General features: G+C 33.6%; 1 pseudogene; it reads right to left on the bottom strand.

The window, feature by feature from the left end:
* Nucleotides 1–19,538, bottom strand: part of LOC109094828 — a 53,362-nt pseudogene that overhangs the window by 18,478 nt on the left and 15,346 nt on the right.

Here is a 19,538-nt window from a genome sequence, read left to right on the forward strand (position 1 = left end):
CTCCTGCAACGGTCAGATCTATTCAACTGAATTCTTTTTAAGCCAATGCATATCAATATGTTTTATATGTACAAATATCTCCAGGTAGTTCTTGAAAAACAGCATGTACATACCATACAAGAACTGTAAAAATAAAAAAAAAAAAATAAACAAAAATAAATAAAGAAAAATAATAAAATAAAAAATAAATAAAATAAAAAATAAAATACCATTCTTTTCCTTCCCACAATTGTCATATGAAAACAATCAAAATGTAAAGACGACTTCCAATACCAATTATATGGAATAATGGTGTAAAATGCTTTCAGCATACCTAAAAGGCTTTAAATGATGTACACAGAGCAGTATTTTACTCTTAGTTTGCACTTAGTCTTTTGTAAAGGTTTTTTTATGATTTCCACATATTTAGTCCATATTCATCTCTATTCATGCATTCAAAAAGTTGCTCATACTCAGCTTAACGAATGAATGATCATCCACTAACATTCTATAATAAATCTTTAAATTATTCAACAGCATTTTTAACTCATCTGGCAAAGATATAAAAAAAAAAAAGGAGTTGAATTGAATGGTCAAGAAAAGCAAACACAAATGCTTTTTAAATTTGATCAATTAAAAGTTGCATTTATAAAAAAGATTTTATTCCCTCTTTGCAAATAACTACATTTTTAAATATGAATACAGAATTTAATGTTTTAATCTAAATGATAATTTTTAAACATTCTTATTTTATATTTGCCCATTTGGCTGAAAAGTGGTTTAATCATTTGCAAATTTTTAAATCATTTATGTTTGATACTTCATGCCTCCATGAAGTGTATAAATTGCTCTATATAACTGTTTTTTGTATACTATATTGTTATGAATGTTTAACAGAAGCACAACCTCAAATAATAATTGTCACAAAGTAATCATACAATCATAGCAACAGTCAGTTTACAGTACGAGAGTCAGCTTACATCAATGTCCAGCTCCTCGGGTCTGAATAAGTAGGTGTTTTCTCTGTACTCTCTTCAGACCCACTAAGCAAAATCAAAGGAAATAATACCAGATATGATATGCATTATATAAATTCATCGCTTCTAGACTGCTTCTTGAGACTCTGTGCATGAAGCAATGGAGCAAGCCATTATGAGTCTGTGTGCAGCTGATTTACTACAGCTGAACATGCAACTTTACTCATCAATAATGCTGTCAGATAAAGGAAAATAATTGAAACTTCTTTAAATAAGGAACTTTTTTGCAACAGTGATTCAGTAAATCCGGTGTAGTATAAAATGCATGGCGCTGTGCAACAGGGATCTTTTATATACAGTCACACTGCATACAAAAAGCACTGGATCGGACACCTAAACCAAACAATCCACATGAAAACATGCAAACTCCATCCAAAACAGCCTCGGAGGAAGCCAGTAAGTAAATGGGAAAGTCTGATTTGGATGTTTTACCACATACCGGTCCACACTGCTGAAAAATGACTCCTTTCTTTGCTCTCAGTATTTTTGTCGAAGCTTTTCCAGTGCAAACATCTAAACATACTCTTGAACCAAAAATACATTTAATACCTGAGAAGCAAATGACAGATTATACTTCAACATTTTGTGTCAAAATTAAGTAGTAGGTTATCGCTTACATTATCACAAAAATATCTGCCAATGGCGCTAGAAAAATAAATGTTTTCCCTTTTGAATTGCTTTTTATTTTTTTTCTCACCCCATTTATGATATTTTGTAACATCTCTCACTTGAATGAAGGCTTTTTGCATAATGCATTATAAAGGTATTCACAATGTACAAGTTATAATGCATTATATATTTTCATAAACAATTGTAAAAAAGTTAAAAATGCACAATAATATTTGCAGATTCCTCATTATAACCTGAAATTATTGTTTGCCGTGGTGTTTTAATGCATTCTTTCTAAAAGTGTAACAATTAATAGAACGAAATATAATTTAGTATAACTGTGGTTATAATTATTCACAAGACAATGCATTATAAGGTATTTTACAAGGCATATTTAATCCATTACTTTTATAATGCATCATATACAAAGGCTTCAAGTAAATTTACTAGCAATTTCTAAGTGAAAATAATTCAATTTCAATTTCAACGAATCTGAGTTTGTAAAAATGGCATGTAGATTAATTATACAAGAATTTGGGCGAAAAATAAGTAATAAGTAAAGTAAAATAAAATAAAATAAATAACCCCATCTCATATGCACAAAATATTTTGATTTTCTTGTTTTCTTTAAAAAGAAAAAAATGATGGCTGGTAAAAAATATTAATTTAAATTTAACTTAAGGTCTTATTTATATATTATATAGAGAGGTTTTAAATAAATTTACTAGTGATTTCTGTGTGATTTTCTTGTTTCCTTTTTTAAGTGCATTTATGGAATATTCAACACAATAAAATAAAAAAATAAAAATGCAAAAAAACAAAAAAAAAATAAAAATCTAAAAAATTACACAGATGTAAGCACCAAAAAAAAAAAAAAAAAAAAAAAAAACCAATATAGGCTTCAAGCCATTAGGCTTCAAGTTAAGGGTTACAGATATTTTTTGTGTGAAACTATTTTTTAAGACTTAATATCTTTTAAGTAAATGTATATTGATTTAAGGACGTTTAGGAAAACACTGAGTAAGAAAATCACTTTTTTCTGCAGTGCACACACACAACATACACACACATTCACGCTTTTCTGCAGCCGGATGAGTTTATGTAGATATGAATCATCTCATCACGGAAATAAAGCTGCTTCAGCACCATCTGGTGTGTTAAAAACAGAAAAAAAACAGCCAGGTGTCGCACAGGTCCACAACATCTGCTGTGGGAGATCTCAGAGCGACACAAACACAGAGTTTAATGCAATCCAAACACACCCATGTTTTGTGTAAAATGAAAAGGATCTGGAGGTTAGTTTTCTGGTGCAGCAGGTTTCAGGAGGTGTGGTCTGCTTGCAGTCACAGGCCCGCTGGACACGGGGGAATCTCAGATTTCTGAGAGTTCACAGCAGCGTGCAGGGGAGGGAAGCTCCTGCCGGAGATCTGAGGAGAAATCTCAACTATGTCGACTTAAGAAGACCTTTCGCAAAGACCCGTCCTCTTAATTACTCTTAATTAGTTTTCTGCTACGCCTGACAAGCCACACATCATGCTCTCTGACGCTAGTGAAAAATACATCGCTGTACAACCACGCTCTGACAGACAAGACAATGAGCAGACTTCTGAATGAAACAAAGTCTCAGCCTTTCAAAATGTAGTCATTTTTTTAAGAAATTCAAACAATAAATACAGTTTTGTGTCTCTTTAATGTGTGGTGACAGATCGCTGGCACGTGAACCCAACATCTCTTCCTCTTTACTAGTTACAGCACAAAATAAACATGATCAATACACACCATGTTTCAAGTTCAAGTCCACAGATGTTATTCTACTCTGCTAATGTATGCTTTGGAGAATTTTATAACTTGAGAATAATTACATGTTTGGAATTTTCAGTGCATTTATGGAATAATCTTCCCATTAAGCTACAAAAATAAATACATTTAGCAAAAAAAAAAGTTCATATCTAAATATTTTATGTAGAAAATCTTGATGTTTTCTAGTTAATATCTGATCTGAAATTTTGTGGAATTTTCTTCAGAGCATTGGAATATCCAATTAAAACAAAAAAAAAAAAAATGTACAAAATATGAATATATTATGTATAAAATCTACTTTTTGGATCATATATGATGATGCCAGTGAAACTATAATAAAATAATAAGTGAAATAATCCCATTGTTATAAGCACAAAAATATAGTTTTAATAAAAACAATGAATGAAAATACAGTTTTCATGTGGTTGGTTAAAAAAAAAAATGGCCAATAAAGTCTTAATTTTTAAGCACCTAATATTAATTACTACATACACAAAATACAAGAAATTACACTCTGATGTAAGCAACTCACACTACTTATCAATCACAAACTGCATTACTTCAACTAATTTTTATTTTAAAAAGTTGTATATATATATATATATATATATATATATATATATATATATATATATATTTTTTTTTTTTAGTTCCACATTTGTTCAGGAATATTCCTTACATTAAGCAACAATACACGAAACATATCTATCTACAAAATCTTTGCTTTTCTATCTCATATATGATTCGCGTGAGTGAAATTATAATAAAAAAACGTGAAAAATCCCATTGTCATCAGCACAAAATATAAAGTACAATTTAAAAAAAGCCACAATAAAGTCTTATTTTAAATGTAATTTAAAGTATTAACCAAAGCAATACTAATAATAAATTTACATACAAAATACAAATTCTTTTAATTAAGTTAAATTATGAAGACTTTATTGGCCATGAATATTTCTTATAAGTAATGAAAACTGACTGGCATATTTTTTTAATTAAAACTACATTTTGTGCTTATGACACTGGGATTATTTAGCTCATCATTTTATTATAGTTTCCACTTGTAACATTACAATCCAATCAAGTCATAAGCACTTTACACTTCAACTTTGACCCATTCCACACCAATAACAGATAACCTTTTGTTGTTTTGATTGTTAAAACTATACTTACAGTTATCGTCTTGTGATGTGAACTGGCCTTAAAGCTGATAAACCCATCAAATGCTTTTCCTTTGAGGTCAAAAGCCTTCAGAATCAAACTGGGCTCCAGTCACACACTGGAGTCTGCGCTTCTAACACATGAAAGCCGGCGCGGATGGATTGAAGCCATTGCTAATGAACGCACATTAGCACCAGCAGCTGGACTCGCACGAAACCTTCAAGCCATGCCAATACCAGCTCAACTTTCAACAGGAAAACAACAACACACAACAACAAGGGAACACCAATGGGAATGTGCTGGAACGAAACCGACAACAGGATGGGGGGCAGTGAGGGGGTGGAGCTTCACAAAGAGGCGGGGGCCAATGACACGAGAGGGGGAGGAGCATAACCGTGTGTTCCAAGACCTTACTTGTTGGTACAGCTGCGGCCTTACTGCCGAGTTCTCAATCATAGTGTGAATCATGAAGATTATTGGCTCATTCTCCTTCATCTAGTGCATGAGGAGGAGGAGGAGTAACAGCCAAGTATCAAAGCACTGTGTTTTTACAGCTTCTGACCCTTTCACAAATATCACATGTCTGCATACTCGTGGCGTTGCTTTCTCGCTCGCTAGTCCAGAATAATGACTGTGTGCGCCTCAATAATGCAAAACAACATAAAAAGACAATAAATGGTTCCTGCCAAAGAAAGTGAAGAACATTTGCTGGATAATGTTATTCTGAGTTGCCCTTTTCAAAAAGATAGAGCACTGGAGGAAAAAGCAGAATCCTACCCCGAGCTTAAAACATCTAAATGTCCACTATGATGTTTAATCTGAGATACAGTCTCACTGGGATGTGCTAGACGATAATTAAAAATAATATTACAATAGTATATTAATAAATATTAATACATGAGAAGAGCAGGAAAAACTTCAAACTACACCACAGTCTAAAACAAAAAAACATAATTTTCATGAAATTACTAAAAAAAAAAAAAATCATTTGACAATTTTAATAATATACGAAAAATACAAAACGTTCACAGCAGGCTACCACTGAGAATTAAGCCTGACCAACTAACAATACATGTTTGATTAAAATCTTTCAATGAACTGCTATTTTAGAGACTATCTGCATTCACAACCAGAACTAAGATCTGCAGCGGAGCACCGAGGGCCAGAGAACGAGGAACCTGGAGGTTGAGCTGTTGTACAATAAAAGTACAGTAGCCAAGAAATAAGACAGGGAGAGAGAGAGGGACAGACAGCAAGTGAGAGGCAGTGAGAAAAAGGAAAGAGGCCCTCACCTGCTGTCCAAGTACAACAAATTCCTCTGTAGGTGGATGGGAAAGGATTTCACCGCTAGAGACGGCAAGAAAAAGCCGAGGAAGGAGAGCAGTGAAAAAAATCCCAGAGACGTAGGCTTCAGAGCAAACGAACAAACTGCAAACTCCACGTTCTTCCTCAAGCTGAGCATGCACTTTTATGAGCTAGACAAAGGCAAGAGCCGAAGAGCAAAATCAAACAAAGCTCCTGCACATAAACGGACACACAAAGAAAACACCGAGAGGACTGCAAACAGACGCAGGACTTCTGCTGATCATGTTCCTCAAACTGCGACAGATGCTGCAGCAGCCGCCAAAAACATGATCCACCTACAGGACTGGAGGGATTTGCTCGTGTGTAGTGGCAAGGCAAGTCCCCAAAGTTTGGAAAATATTTTCATGAGTTCTAGAATGAAGGCTCAGCAAGGATTCATATAGTTGATCAACAATACAGTAAAATTATGACACATTATTACAGATTAAAATAAGGTGTTTTCTATGTGAATTCTGTTTTAAGTGCTAATTTATTTCCTGTGCTTCGCGGCTGAATTTCCAGCATCTCTTCTTCAGGTCAACATGATCCTTCGCAATATCTGCGGTTGCTGCTCAATTATTATACCTGTTCTTATTATTATCAGTGTTCAAAACAGTTTTTTTGCTGCTTTCCTTTTATATTTTGTGGAAACTGTTATAAATGCACTTTGACGAATATAAAGAAACCTCTTCATTTGAATGTATCTCTTGTCACTTTTGATCAATTTAAAGCCTCCTGTTGTTGTTTTTTTAAACTTTTGACATGGTAGTGTATCAGGTTTACCGCACGATAATGAAGCAGCGCATCTGTTTTTCACATTGATAATAATCAAAATTTCTGAGCAGGATTTCCGTGCTCGATCCATGTGCCACTGATTGATGCTGAATAGATTCAGATGTTGATCTACTCGGAATAAATTTCTTTGTCTATGCATATCCCACATATGAAAACTTTGCTTTTAAATGGTAAAAAATAAAAATATTCAGCCCAATATCGACTGTTTTTATTTATTTTTAATAAGTAAATGCAGCTCATGGTGAGCTCCTCCAGTTCCGTCTTTCAAAAACTTATTAAAATCCTTAATTATGCAAACTTTTGACAGCTGGTGAGCACTAAAGCTGGCCCTTTCCACCTACTTCATTGAGACATCATCCACTCCACAACGCATGCGGACAAGCAATGGGAACCACCAACGTGGACCGGCACACTATGAGCGCGGCGTGGTGTTGTGGGTGAACGGGTTTGGACGGTGTGGAACTTCACAGCTATCCATGCTTACTCTAGCGATGGCACAGGCTGATAGGTTATCGATGGCGTGTGGGCTTGGTGACCTTTTGGCTTGGCGGCATCCAGGTTAGCTATGCATTCAGCTGGTTTCGAGCGGGTGATGCCGCCACGGAGGCTGTTTGAGAGCTCGGACCTGCTGGCCTGCTGCCGGAGTTTGATGAGCAGCAGCACAAAACCCTAGGTCAGTTCCTCTGGCTGCAGCACGCCCCGCCCCCCCGCGACAGGAGCAGCGTTTAGTGTGACGGGGGTTACTGGGTGGGGTGGAAAATAACAGGCGCCATGTTTAGGGTGATAAAGAGGATGTGCAGTTGAGTTGACGATGTGACTCGCTTCCCTGCCACTGCAAGAAGCCCTGGTGTGGACTGATAGACTCCTACACACACCCCCACACAAACTTCCCCCTCCTGGATAGATACTCTACATGTACACTGATTAAGCAGCTCTAGCAGCTCCAGCTAAGATCTGCATCATGTGTTTTTAGTTTTAGCAACCATTGAATAACCAGGCTGCTGTTGAATTTTCTGGTTTGAAATTTCTCCCTTTTCATATTCTTTCTTAAGAATGGAAAATCAACCTAAATGAAGAAAAACTTGAACATCTAAAACGTAAAATAGAAAAAATATATACTGTATACAAAAAATAAAAGTTAATTCAATACTATATCAATACGCATAATAGAATAAAATAATAATGAATAAGAAATCTTTGGGAAATTATATATATACAATACAAACCCATACATATATAATCGAATGTTTATTTTAAAATGATAATAAGGAGGAAATAGAAGTTTAAGTATGGGTTTAAGTTTAAGTTTAAAATGTGCTTTACTGATACTATCTACTGATCTATTTAATACTTACACTAAATAAATAGTTTTTATAAATAACAGGGAGTAAAAAAAGAAACTCTGTTAAAGGCAACTAGAAGTATATGTATGATACAAACATACATCTACTGTCATTAAGCCACAACAAATTAATAAAAGCTTCAAATGAAAACATATAAAAAATAAAAGCTAATTCTAAATATTGAATAAATACTACAGTAGTATAAATAATATGAATTAAAAAAATCTGTAAATAAATAATGTGGAAATTATATATACAACAAACATACATAACATACATACATACATACCTATAGACACACACACCATACACACAAATAACTACACAAATTATAAACAAAATATAAACCTAAAACTATTATTTTAAAAATAATAATAAATACTACAGATAGTATACAAGTTTACGTTTAGGTTTAAGTTTAAATTTTGCTTTTGAAAAATGGAAAACAAGCACATCAAATAGCTAAAACTAACAAAAAACTATTTAAAATAATAATAAATACTATATATACTATACTAAATAAATAGCAGGAATAAATAATAGACATAAAAAAATCTGTAAACAAATAACTAGAAATGTATATGTACCTGTATATACACCAACATTCATTATAATTAAGCACAACCAATTAATGTCAATCCAAATATTAATTAGAACAGAATAATGAACACTAAAATGACACTGCTTGTAGTGAGTAGAAAATCTGTAAAATAAATAGGAATGAAATTTGTAGCATAAAATATTTTCAAGGATAGACTGACATACACATGTAAATCTAATCAACATGATTAATTACCTAAGTTGCATAAAACTAGTCAAATAACCATGAACAACCAGGTTCTTGAGCTAGAAACTACAAGTACAAGCTGGATTTTCCAGAAAGAACAGCTGAATTAAGTTGAAATGTGCTTTTAAGAAAGGACAATCCCAGGTTTATGCCAACTTATCCTTAAAAACTTGTTCTGCTATCCAATGAAGAGACATCTGAAGAAAATAACCCTGGGATCGACATTATCTTAGGTTTGTCATTTCATCTTGTCATTTCATCCAAATAAAAGAATTAATGTCACGAAAAAGAAAGATCATAAAAACTCTCCACGAGGCTTTTATCTAAAACAAAGGTGCTAGGTGCTAAACTGAATTTCCTGCACTGCACCGAAAGCAGCTGCCCAGCGATGATGAGGTAAAACACATATGGAGGAGCTCTATTAATAATTCATCAAGTGACCGCAGGCTTTTTCATTAAAGTGCTCTCTGCCTGAAATCACACTGCAGATGATTTCTGAACGCCTTGTAACATGAATAAGCTATTATAACAGCAAAACTGCGTGCTTTAGACTCCCCCAAACCTGGAACGTCAAGTAAGGAGAATTATAATAATAGTTTTAAGTAGAGCTTATGGTTATTAGGCGCTTCTCCTGTCCAAATAAAACACACACACACACACACACACACACCAACAACAAACACACACAAACACTCATTCTCTCGGGTCAGAGCTGTTTCATTCAAGACCTACAGCTAGAAAATAACCTTCACTGCTGCAACATAAAAACGTTTACCTTTAAGTCAACATGACAATCACATTTGCAACTTACTGTACTTTCTAAAACATACTAGATTTTCATGTGAAACCATATGGGACCCTGGACCACAAAACCCAGTCTAAATTGAGATTTAAATATATAATCTGAAAGCTAAATAAATAAGCTTCCATTGGATGTGTGGTTTGTTAGGTATCGTACAATATTTGGCTGAGATACAACTATTTGAAAATCTGGAAACTGAGGGTGCAAAAAAATCAAAATACTGAGAAAATCTCCTTAAAACATGTCCAAATGAATTGTAAGCAATGCATATACTAATCAAAATGAAGTTTTGATATATTTACGGTAGGAAATTTACTAAATATCTTCATGGAACATGATCTTAATTAATATCCTAATGATTTTTGGCATGAAAGAAAAATCGATCATTTTGACCCATACAATGTTTTTATGGCTATTGCTACAAATATACCCCAGAGACTTAAGACTGGTTTTGTGCTCCAGGGTCACATATTTTAACCATAACGACCATTTTTTTACCTTTGGAATAAGATGCACTCGTGCACGAGTAGACCAGAAGCATGTGTTATGAAAGTAAATATGGCCATTTTTGATTTCATGTTGACTTTAAATGAGCAGCATGTAAAATATTTTGCGGAATTTGCAAGCCAAAGCCTCAAAACGAATCCTTGGTGGCTTGCACTGAAAAATGCAAATAGTTTGACAGGAAAGCAAAGTTTCACAGAGGACGTGGTGGGGGGAGAAGAGGGAAGCGTATACCGTTTTGCCTTGTAGAGACTGTGCAGTGATGCTCTGTGCGGGAGGAACAGCCCTGCGCTCGGCAGGATAGGAAAACTGACAGAGAGAGAGAGAGAGAGAGAGAGACACATATTGGACAATAGCCATCATCAGGACCGTTCTGCTGGAGAGTGCATTAACCTAACCGCTCGGTCATTTATGTGTGATCTGGTAATTTGAGCAAGATTCTGATAAAAAAAAACAACAACTATTGTGTCACCGAAAAACATCAGTGAGCAAGATTCTGATATAAAAGACTATAAATGAATAGAAAATTGATATAGATATAAATGCAGGGTTCACACATTTTCAGTTGAGCATGATTATTGCATTTTATAATTATTATTAGCATTATTGGAAATATCAATATACTGTCAACTAAAATGTATATTTTGGTTGACTAAATGATAGGAGATATTTTTAGAGTAAAATGGACTAAAAGTAATGAGTATAAAATTAAATATTGACAAAATATTTAATACATTTAAAGAACATTTTCACCTAGGGACTAAAAAAAACAAAAAAGAAAAATTGGTGCAATAATACAGGATCCAAGGGGCTGCATTTATTTGATTCATACACGCAAAAACAGTATTATTGTGAAATATTACAATTTATAAATAACTGTTTTCTATTTTAATATATTACAAAATGTTTATTTATTGCTGTGATGTCAAAAACTGACTTTTTATATAATTAGATTTTAGTGAATCATTTTTTATTCAACTACATTTATTAACTCCAGTTCATTATAGAATAAGTTTATATCTCTAGATTTATAACCGTATATAAAAACATTTATATATATTTCATTTAAATATGTACAAAAAATGTAAAACATTTTAATGAAACTGATTTTAGTTAATTATTCTCTAATGTATAGATTTACAAATTTCTGTTCATTTATATATTATGTTGTTAATAGATACATTATAAATATTTATTATATAGCTTTATTATACATGTATACATTAAAATGATTTATATACTATTTATATATTATTAATTAATTTAAATATATATATTTAAAAAAATGGCTGAAACCTGGCAGCGCTTAGTACCACTAACTACTAAAACTGTTGTTTTTTTTATTTTTTCCAGACTTGGAAATGCTAATTATTTGACCTTCTATTCCCAGTTTGTCCATACTGTGGGAACCCTGAGTGACTCTTTACCTTCGAGAGGTGCGGCCGATGGCGGCGTTCAACCATCGTCACGTCCCACACGAAATTACACCGGAGAGGTAACTTCAGAGCGGGAATCCGGGTTGAGGGGCCGATTAGGGGGAGAAGGTGTGGTACCCCTGCGACGCGGCAGAGAACCTACGTGGGAAGGGGATGTGGGGATGGGACTCGGCGATCTGGGCCCCATGGTTTTGGGGCGGGCAGCGTCCCGTATCCCCGTACAGACCGTCGCGCCCTGCCTCTGCTGCCACTCGTACAGCTGCCACATGGTGTCGTCCCGTATGGAGCGGCGCTTCTGGGCGCAGCTCCCTCATACACCCGTCGTACATCGACCCCGACACGCTGCAGATGCTGTCCGGCCGCAGCATGTTACGCGGGAGCGTCCGGTAGCCCTCGGGATAGCGCGGGACGATCTGCGCACGATGGCTCGGCATGTTCCTCGGCAACGTTTGGTAGGACGTAATGCTGGAAGACAACGAAATCAACGAAACAAACTCCACATAAAAAAACTTGAAAAACAAAAAAATCAAATTTCATAATATTAAAAAAAAAAAAAAATAAATAAATGTTTTAAAATAAAAAATTTTCAAGAAAAATTAAGACAACACAATGTCTGGAGAAAAATAAATTTTATAGGGCCCTATTATAATAAAAAAAATAATAATCTAAGTTTTTATGAATTTACTTAATTATATGTTTTTTAAATAATTATAAGAAAAATTCAACATTTCATAGGGCGCTAAAAATTAAATTTTTGTGAAACTTAATAAATTGTTGTTAAATTGTGTATGTTTTATGATTTTAATAAATTAGACATGCTTTTTTAATAACTAAAGTTTAATTTAAACCACTAAAACAGAGATCAGAAAAATTCAACCATGAAAAACTGGAATCCAGAAAAATTTTAATTGAATTAAAAAATTTTTTTAAAATAAAATGGAAAAAATAAATAAATAAATAATAATAATAATAATTATATATATATATATATATACACACACATACATACATACATACATATATATATAAATAAAATTGATTATGGTAAAAACATTTGGGGTCAGTAACATTTTTCATTTTTTTGGGGGAAAAAAGTCTCTCCAAGGCTGCATTTATTTGATCCAAAAAACGGTAAAAACAGTAATATTGTAAAATGTTAAAAAACACATTTTTTTTAAAATTTAAAATAATTGTTTTCTATGGGAGTAGATTTTAAAATGTTATTAATTGCTGTGAATAAATAACATTTGCTGTGTGAATGTGCTAGTGAATTTGAGTTTAGTGAATCCTATATTCATTTATATATTTAGACATTAAATTATATATTGATGAATTCTATATTAATTTAAATATTATTTATGCTCGTTGGCAATGTTTGGTAGGACGTAATGCCTGAAGACAAAGAAATTGGCGTCACAGAAAGGACAACAATATACAAAACAGCTCCACTTGAATAAGAGAGTTTTATAATACAATCATGCTACATAAGCCCCGGCTTTGACTTCGTGACGATATCCTGTTGAGCTGCAGGCGATAATTAAACACTGACTCATTAGCATATGATAAAAGTGTCGTGCTTGTACTCGTCACCGCACAAAAGCTTTCACCTTTCGCTCCGGCTGATCTAATTTTTCATCACTCGTCATCTGCCGATCGCTCAGAAATAATTACCGCATACACGCATCAGCAACAGGAAACGCAGGATAACAGATGGGAAGACACATGTGTGCCAGGACACTTTCTGAAGACCGTTCTGAGAGTTACGAGCGCTACTCTTTTGGCATGCGCATCCTTGTACTGAGAGCAGAAATCAATAAAGAGCTCCAAATGCCAAAATGCACAACAACAAAAGACATGTCTCTATTTGCTGAACACGAGAAGCTCCAAACGATGTTGGCTGGAGGCAGAAAACCAGCTCAATTATCTACCACGTTGTAGGCTATTGGCAACATCAACTTAATTTAATCTTATTTTACAGCAGTTAGTTTCGCTCAGCTTATTTAATTGAACACACAACGATCTAGGAGTATTGATATATAATCACTTTCATTATAATCAAAAAAACTGCCAGCACTGGAAACGTCCACTGCGCCAGTTGAACAGGAAACTTCCTATTTCCATATAATGGCACCTGTTTTAAAAATAAAAATAACTTCTAAATTAAGTCAATATTTAATATCAAAATTATTTAAGTCTGTTTTACCCTAAAACGGCATATCATTTTAGTAACCATAAATAACATTTTAGTTGACAATGTGCAAAATGACAAAAATATGTAAGGTAAAAAATAATAATAATAATAATAAAAAGTTAAAACATTTTTTCAATATTATAAGAAATACTAAAATAGATTTAAAAATATTAATTGAAACAAGCATTAAACTAAATATTTTTTCAAGCTAAACAGAACATTGAAAACTACTTTTTTTAACACAATTTACAATTAAAATATTTAAATTATGATTGATTTAAATATTAATTAAAACATGCATGACAAAACATTTACTGAACTAAATGCAACACTGAAAAATAATTATTTTTTTACAAACTTTTGAAAAATATTACAATACAAATATGCATTTAAAAATATTAATTGAAACATGCTTTAAGATGTAATGAACTAAATACACCATTAAAAATTATTTTAACAACAAACTAAAAACATTTAGATTATTATATTTACTATCACAATAAAGATTATACTATATTTAAAAATATTAAGTGAAACCTGGATTAAAAAAAACAAAATATTTATTACACTAAATACAACATTCAATACTAATACATTCAAATTTTCTTTGTTTTTGTTTAATATTGTGAAGAGGTTAAATTTATCATAGTTTAATCAGAATCAATAATAATTAAAATCATTTAATCATCATTTCACGTTTGGTTATCATTGATTGAAATCCAAAAACCCTGTCAAAAAATCTTTTTTAAAGTAATTCCACTGACAAAATTAACTGTGACATCTGACTCAAACTTTTCTCATCTAAAATTAAATGAGTTTGATAACAAACATGAATGAATTTTCGCTTGGGTTTGCAGCATTCACAATTGCATCTTGAACCTTGAGCAATGTTTTCGTAAAACCAAATAGCTTAAAATTCACTTTTAAATAAATATAAATAAATGCACAGATTGTGGCACGAGAATCACACGATGTGCTATGAGCCTGGAAAGAAAGTTTTTGACGTGCATATGCAAGAACTGTCAAAAACGAGCCTGACAGCAGCCTAAGCAAGAACAGCAATATGTGCAGGAATTGCAACAAAGATTGATGATAGTTTCTGAAGGGGATGTAGGCAGAGCAGAGACCACGCTTCAACAATGCCTTTTGATAATCAGCATCTTAACACGAACACACGGCGCCCTTTTCTCTCCTCGCTCGCCTCCTGTTCCTCTTCCTGCACTGACAGCAACTCTGATCCACTTTGAGACAAATTTTTGTGGTGCTCGAGCACAAACCTCCATGACTTATTCATCAGAGGAGAGAGGACGAGACAAGCAAAGCAAACACATGTCCTCCCTACATCGCGGCTGCGCGGCTAAACGGAGGAGGATGGCACCTGACAGCAGTCCGCGGCTCCCACCACGAGACGGGGCAGAGGTAAAATCATCTGTTGGGTCATGATAAAGAGCTCCCGCAGACGCTGGAGAGTGGGAGAGAAACTCTCTTGCACTGCTGTCAGAAGCCTGATGCCTCAGAAACTCAGACAGACAGAATGATGCATGAATCCAGTGCATTCGTCTAGTTTGCTTTCTGACAGAATAGACAGAGTGTACAAAAAATACAACTATATATGCACTCAGAAAGTAGTTTGCAAAGTACATATAGTACAGCTAGTAAAGTACATTAAGTATAGTTGTAATGTGTTTAGTTTGAGAAGCATATATCACTACTTTACAAACTACACAATCATTTTACAAACTAAACATTTACAAACTGATACACATATATACGCTAAAAGCTACAATAGAATTACTCAAACAACCCCTACAAACTACACATACATGCTTTTTACAAACTGTGAGTAGCGTATCGTGTGTACTGTAAATGTAGTTTTTTACAACTTAAAGCGTATCTTTGTAATTTGACAACTGTGTGCACTGTGTCATTTACAACTTAAGTAGTATGTAAAGCGGGAATTGTATAATTTGCAAATGCGTTTTATATCTAAAGTATATATTTGTGGCTTAATATTGTGTAGTTTTGTAAGTTAACTGCCTTATTTAAATCATAAAATGCATACTGTGTCAGTTTTGTAATGTTCGTAGTTTGCAAAGCAAATTATATAAGCAACACTTTAGTGCTTGATGTGTTATATTTTGTAAAGTCTTTTTCATAAAATGCATAGTTTAATGTGAGTTTGCAAGCACGCAAGGATTGTAAAATATTTGCATGGTTAAATATATTTGGTTTAAAAAGTGTGTACTGTGTGATTTGTAATGTGTTTATGTTTAGCTTGACAAGCAGGAATTATAAAGTTTATATTGTGCATTTATATTTGTGTAGATTGTAGCATTTAAAATGTATAATTTGAAATTTTGATTTGTAAAGTGTGTAGCGCAAGTTACTTTTAATGTGCAAAAATTTTATATATAGGTTTTGTAAAGTTTACAATGCATAATTTGTAATAGTTTTAATGTGTAAAATGTTATATAAAGTTTGTAAAGTGTTTACTGTGTACTTTATAATGCAAGATGTTTTAATGTATAAAATGTTAAATATATATACACAGATATATATATATATATATATATATATATATATATATATATATATAATATATATATATCTATATATATATATATATATATAGTTTGTAAAGTTTTTAAAGTGTGTACTGTGTAGTTTGATATGCAAGTAGTTTGTAAAATAGATATTGTGTAGTCTGTAATGTGCATACAATGTAAAATGTGTATTGCATATCATGAATCAGATTTGGTTTTTAAAGTTTGTAGTTTATAATGTGAAGTTTGTGATATTTATTGTGTAGTCTACAGTCACACACAAGCTAGTCTCTCATGGGATCATCATAACTACACACACAAACAATAGTGAAAAAAAAAATAGTGCATTAATGAAATTTTACACGCACACACACACACACACACTTTTTTTCTTGAAATGAAGCACTCACCTCCTGGTGTCGTCGTCCGGGGCCTTGTCATCACGTCGTCCGGGGCCCGTGTGCGCTGCGTGCGGACCCACTGCTCCAGCTGCTGCATGGAGTTGGTTCTGCTCAGGGATCGCTCTGGTTCTGTCGTCCTCTGGGGCATCGTATTGTTCATGTCTCCGGGGCTTCTGTCTCCTCCTCGTTCCCCAGAACCGTTGACCTGGGGTGGCTTGTGCTGGCCGGATCCCGCTGCGCTCTGGAGCTGTCTGGAGGATGAGACGGCCGCAGCGATGGCCGCTGCTTGAGCCGGCTGGAGTTTGATGCTGTTGATCTTGGTGAGCGGCCGCTCCACAGTGCCCTCTTTCTGGAAGCCGTATTTCTCTGCGTCCATTGGTGGTGGGACGGGTTTCTCTGGGTCTTTCTGCTGCATGTGTTTGTCTCCAAGAGGGTACCTTGCATCTTTTTGCAAGTTCTTCTCGCCATCTTTGGGCGGAGCGTATTTTTCGCCTTCCCTCTGAAGCATGAACTTGTCTCCATCTTTGTGTAATGTGTACTTCTGCCCGTCCTTCTGCAGCAGGTACTTCTCTCCGTCTTTGTGCACGGCGTATTTCTCTCCATCCGCCTGCAGCATGTATCGGTCTCCGTCCTTCTGCAGAGCGAGTCTCTGAGCGTCTTTGTGCAGAGCGTAGCTGTCGGCGTCTCTCTGGAGGGTATATCGCTCTCCGTCTTTCTCTTTCTGCTTTCTCTCCTCCTGGCGGAGCGTCTCAAGGTTTCTCTCGTTGTTTTGGATCTCGGGTCGGGTCAGGACTCTGTGATTCAGCATGTTGTTCATCTCCTGAGGGCTGAAGGAGTCAACCTTTACCTTCTCAAGCCTGCAGAAAGAGAAAGAACGAAAAGCAAGTGAGTGAGAGAAGAAAGAGAGAATATCAGATTTTTCATACGAAATAAAAACAAGCTATTCAACAGCTCTAATTGTATAATATATATATATATATATAAAATATTAGCTTTACTACACATACTAAACTGTGTCATACTGAGCTCCCCTGAAACACTAAATAAGGACAAGCTCTTTTTGACCAAACATTTGTGTCTTCTTTAATAAACGTCACTTTGATTCTATGAAAAGTGAGCTGGCATTTCATTTTCAATCCCAGCTGTGATGCTGTTGCCCGTAAAAGCAAATCAAAAAAACAGCAAGGGTTTGAGTCTGAAGAGAATTCTTCAGCATCTGTGATTGTGCTAAAAGCTGCAATGAAACACACACAGAGTTTCAAATGCATCTTCTGCACTTAAAAGGCTGTGAAATCTGTGCTCGTGAGAGTCTCTCGGGACAGAAACTCGACAGCTTTCTTCAAAAAGCAGGGTTATAAAGAGTGCCAAGAGTAAACAGGAAACGCTGAAGTGACGAAGTAGTTTTTGCTGAGGCAGTTTAACAAAGACAAACTAACAACATCTATCTAAATAAACCACAAAGCCATGGTGCAATATATAATGTTTTGGGATTTCATTGTTTCTGATTGGCTCAGTGTGGACCAATCAATGTTAAGCATTCATAATAAGACATGTCGTAATGATTGTACTGTGGTTTCTCAAAAAATTTAGACCTTCTGACTTACAAAATGAATTTCAGTCTTCTTAATAACATTATTACTGATCATAAAGAACAACTTTATTTGTAAATTCTTTATATTTTAAAACATTGCTGTTATTTATATTATTAATTAATTATTTTGCTTTGCTTTTGCTTGAAACTAATTATTAACCTGGGAAAACATAGCAAAAAAAAAATAAAATAAATAAAAAAAATAATATATATATATATATATATATATATATATATATATACTATATATATATATATATATAAAAAGAAAAAAAGTATTTATCAATTTACATTACCGCTGATTACAAAGGAAAAACGTAATTTTATCTTTGTTATTAATGCTTCTAAAATCTTCATATTATTAACTACTCATACTTACATTTAGCTTTTTCGTAATTCTTAACCTGGGAAACTAATAAGTAAAATATATATATATATACAAACACATTAAAAAAAGGGATTAAAATGTTGACATTACTGATCATAAAGAACACAGTTATTTTTTCCTTTAATTTATTAGTTTTAAGATGATTTATATTATCAACTACTTACAGTATTTTGTTTTGAATTTTAGAAACTGATTCTTAACCTGGGAAAAAATTAAGTAAAAAAAAAAAAAACAAAAAAATATATATATATATATATATATTATATATTATTATATTATATATATATATTATATATATATATAATCTATATAATATATATATACTATATATAGTCTAGATAATCATAATATATTATATTATATATATCCTTAAAAATATTTATTCATGCTTCTGACATTATTACTGATCAGATTTTTCCCCCCGTTATTTTACTATTGCTTTTTAAATCATTTACATTACATATATTTGTTTAATTTTTTTATATGATAAATAACTTATTTTGTTTTGTTTTTTTGCATTAATTCCTAACCTGGTAAAAATGAACGAACAAACAAACAAACACTGACGTAAACTGCTGTAAATGTCACTGAAGTGGTTCACCAGATGAAGATGACAAGGGATTTGAGTGTGCTTCTTTCGATTGGTTCAGTGTGAACCGAGCATGTTTTCTTACCTTCTGGTTGGCTCAGAGTGGACCAAAGCCGCATCAGTCATAACCTTCATCCAGGACTCCATATCTTTGGCTGTGTCAGTGCTGAAATAGTACGTCCGCATGTTTGGATGCGTCGCCTAGTTGTGAGAAACCAACAGAGCAACCTGGGGATAA

The sequence above is a fragment of the Cyprinus carpio genome, chromosome A4 (assembly GCF_018340385.1).
Source record: "Cyprinus carpio isolate SPL01 chromosome A4, ASM1834038v1, whole genome shotgun sequence".
Taxonomy (NCBI): Eukaryota; Metazoa; Chordata; class Actinopteri; order Cypriniformes; family Cyprinidae; genus Cyprinus; species Cyprinus carpio.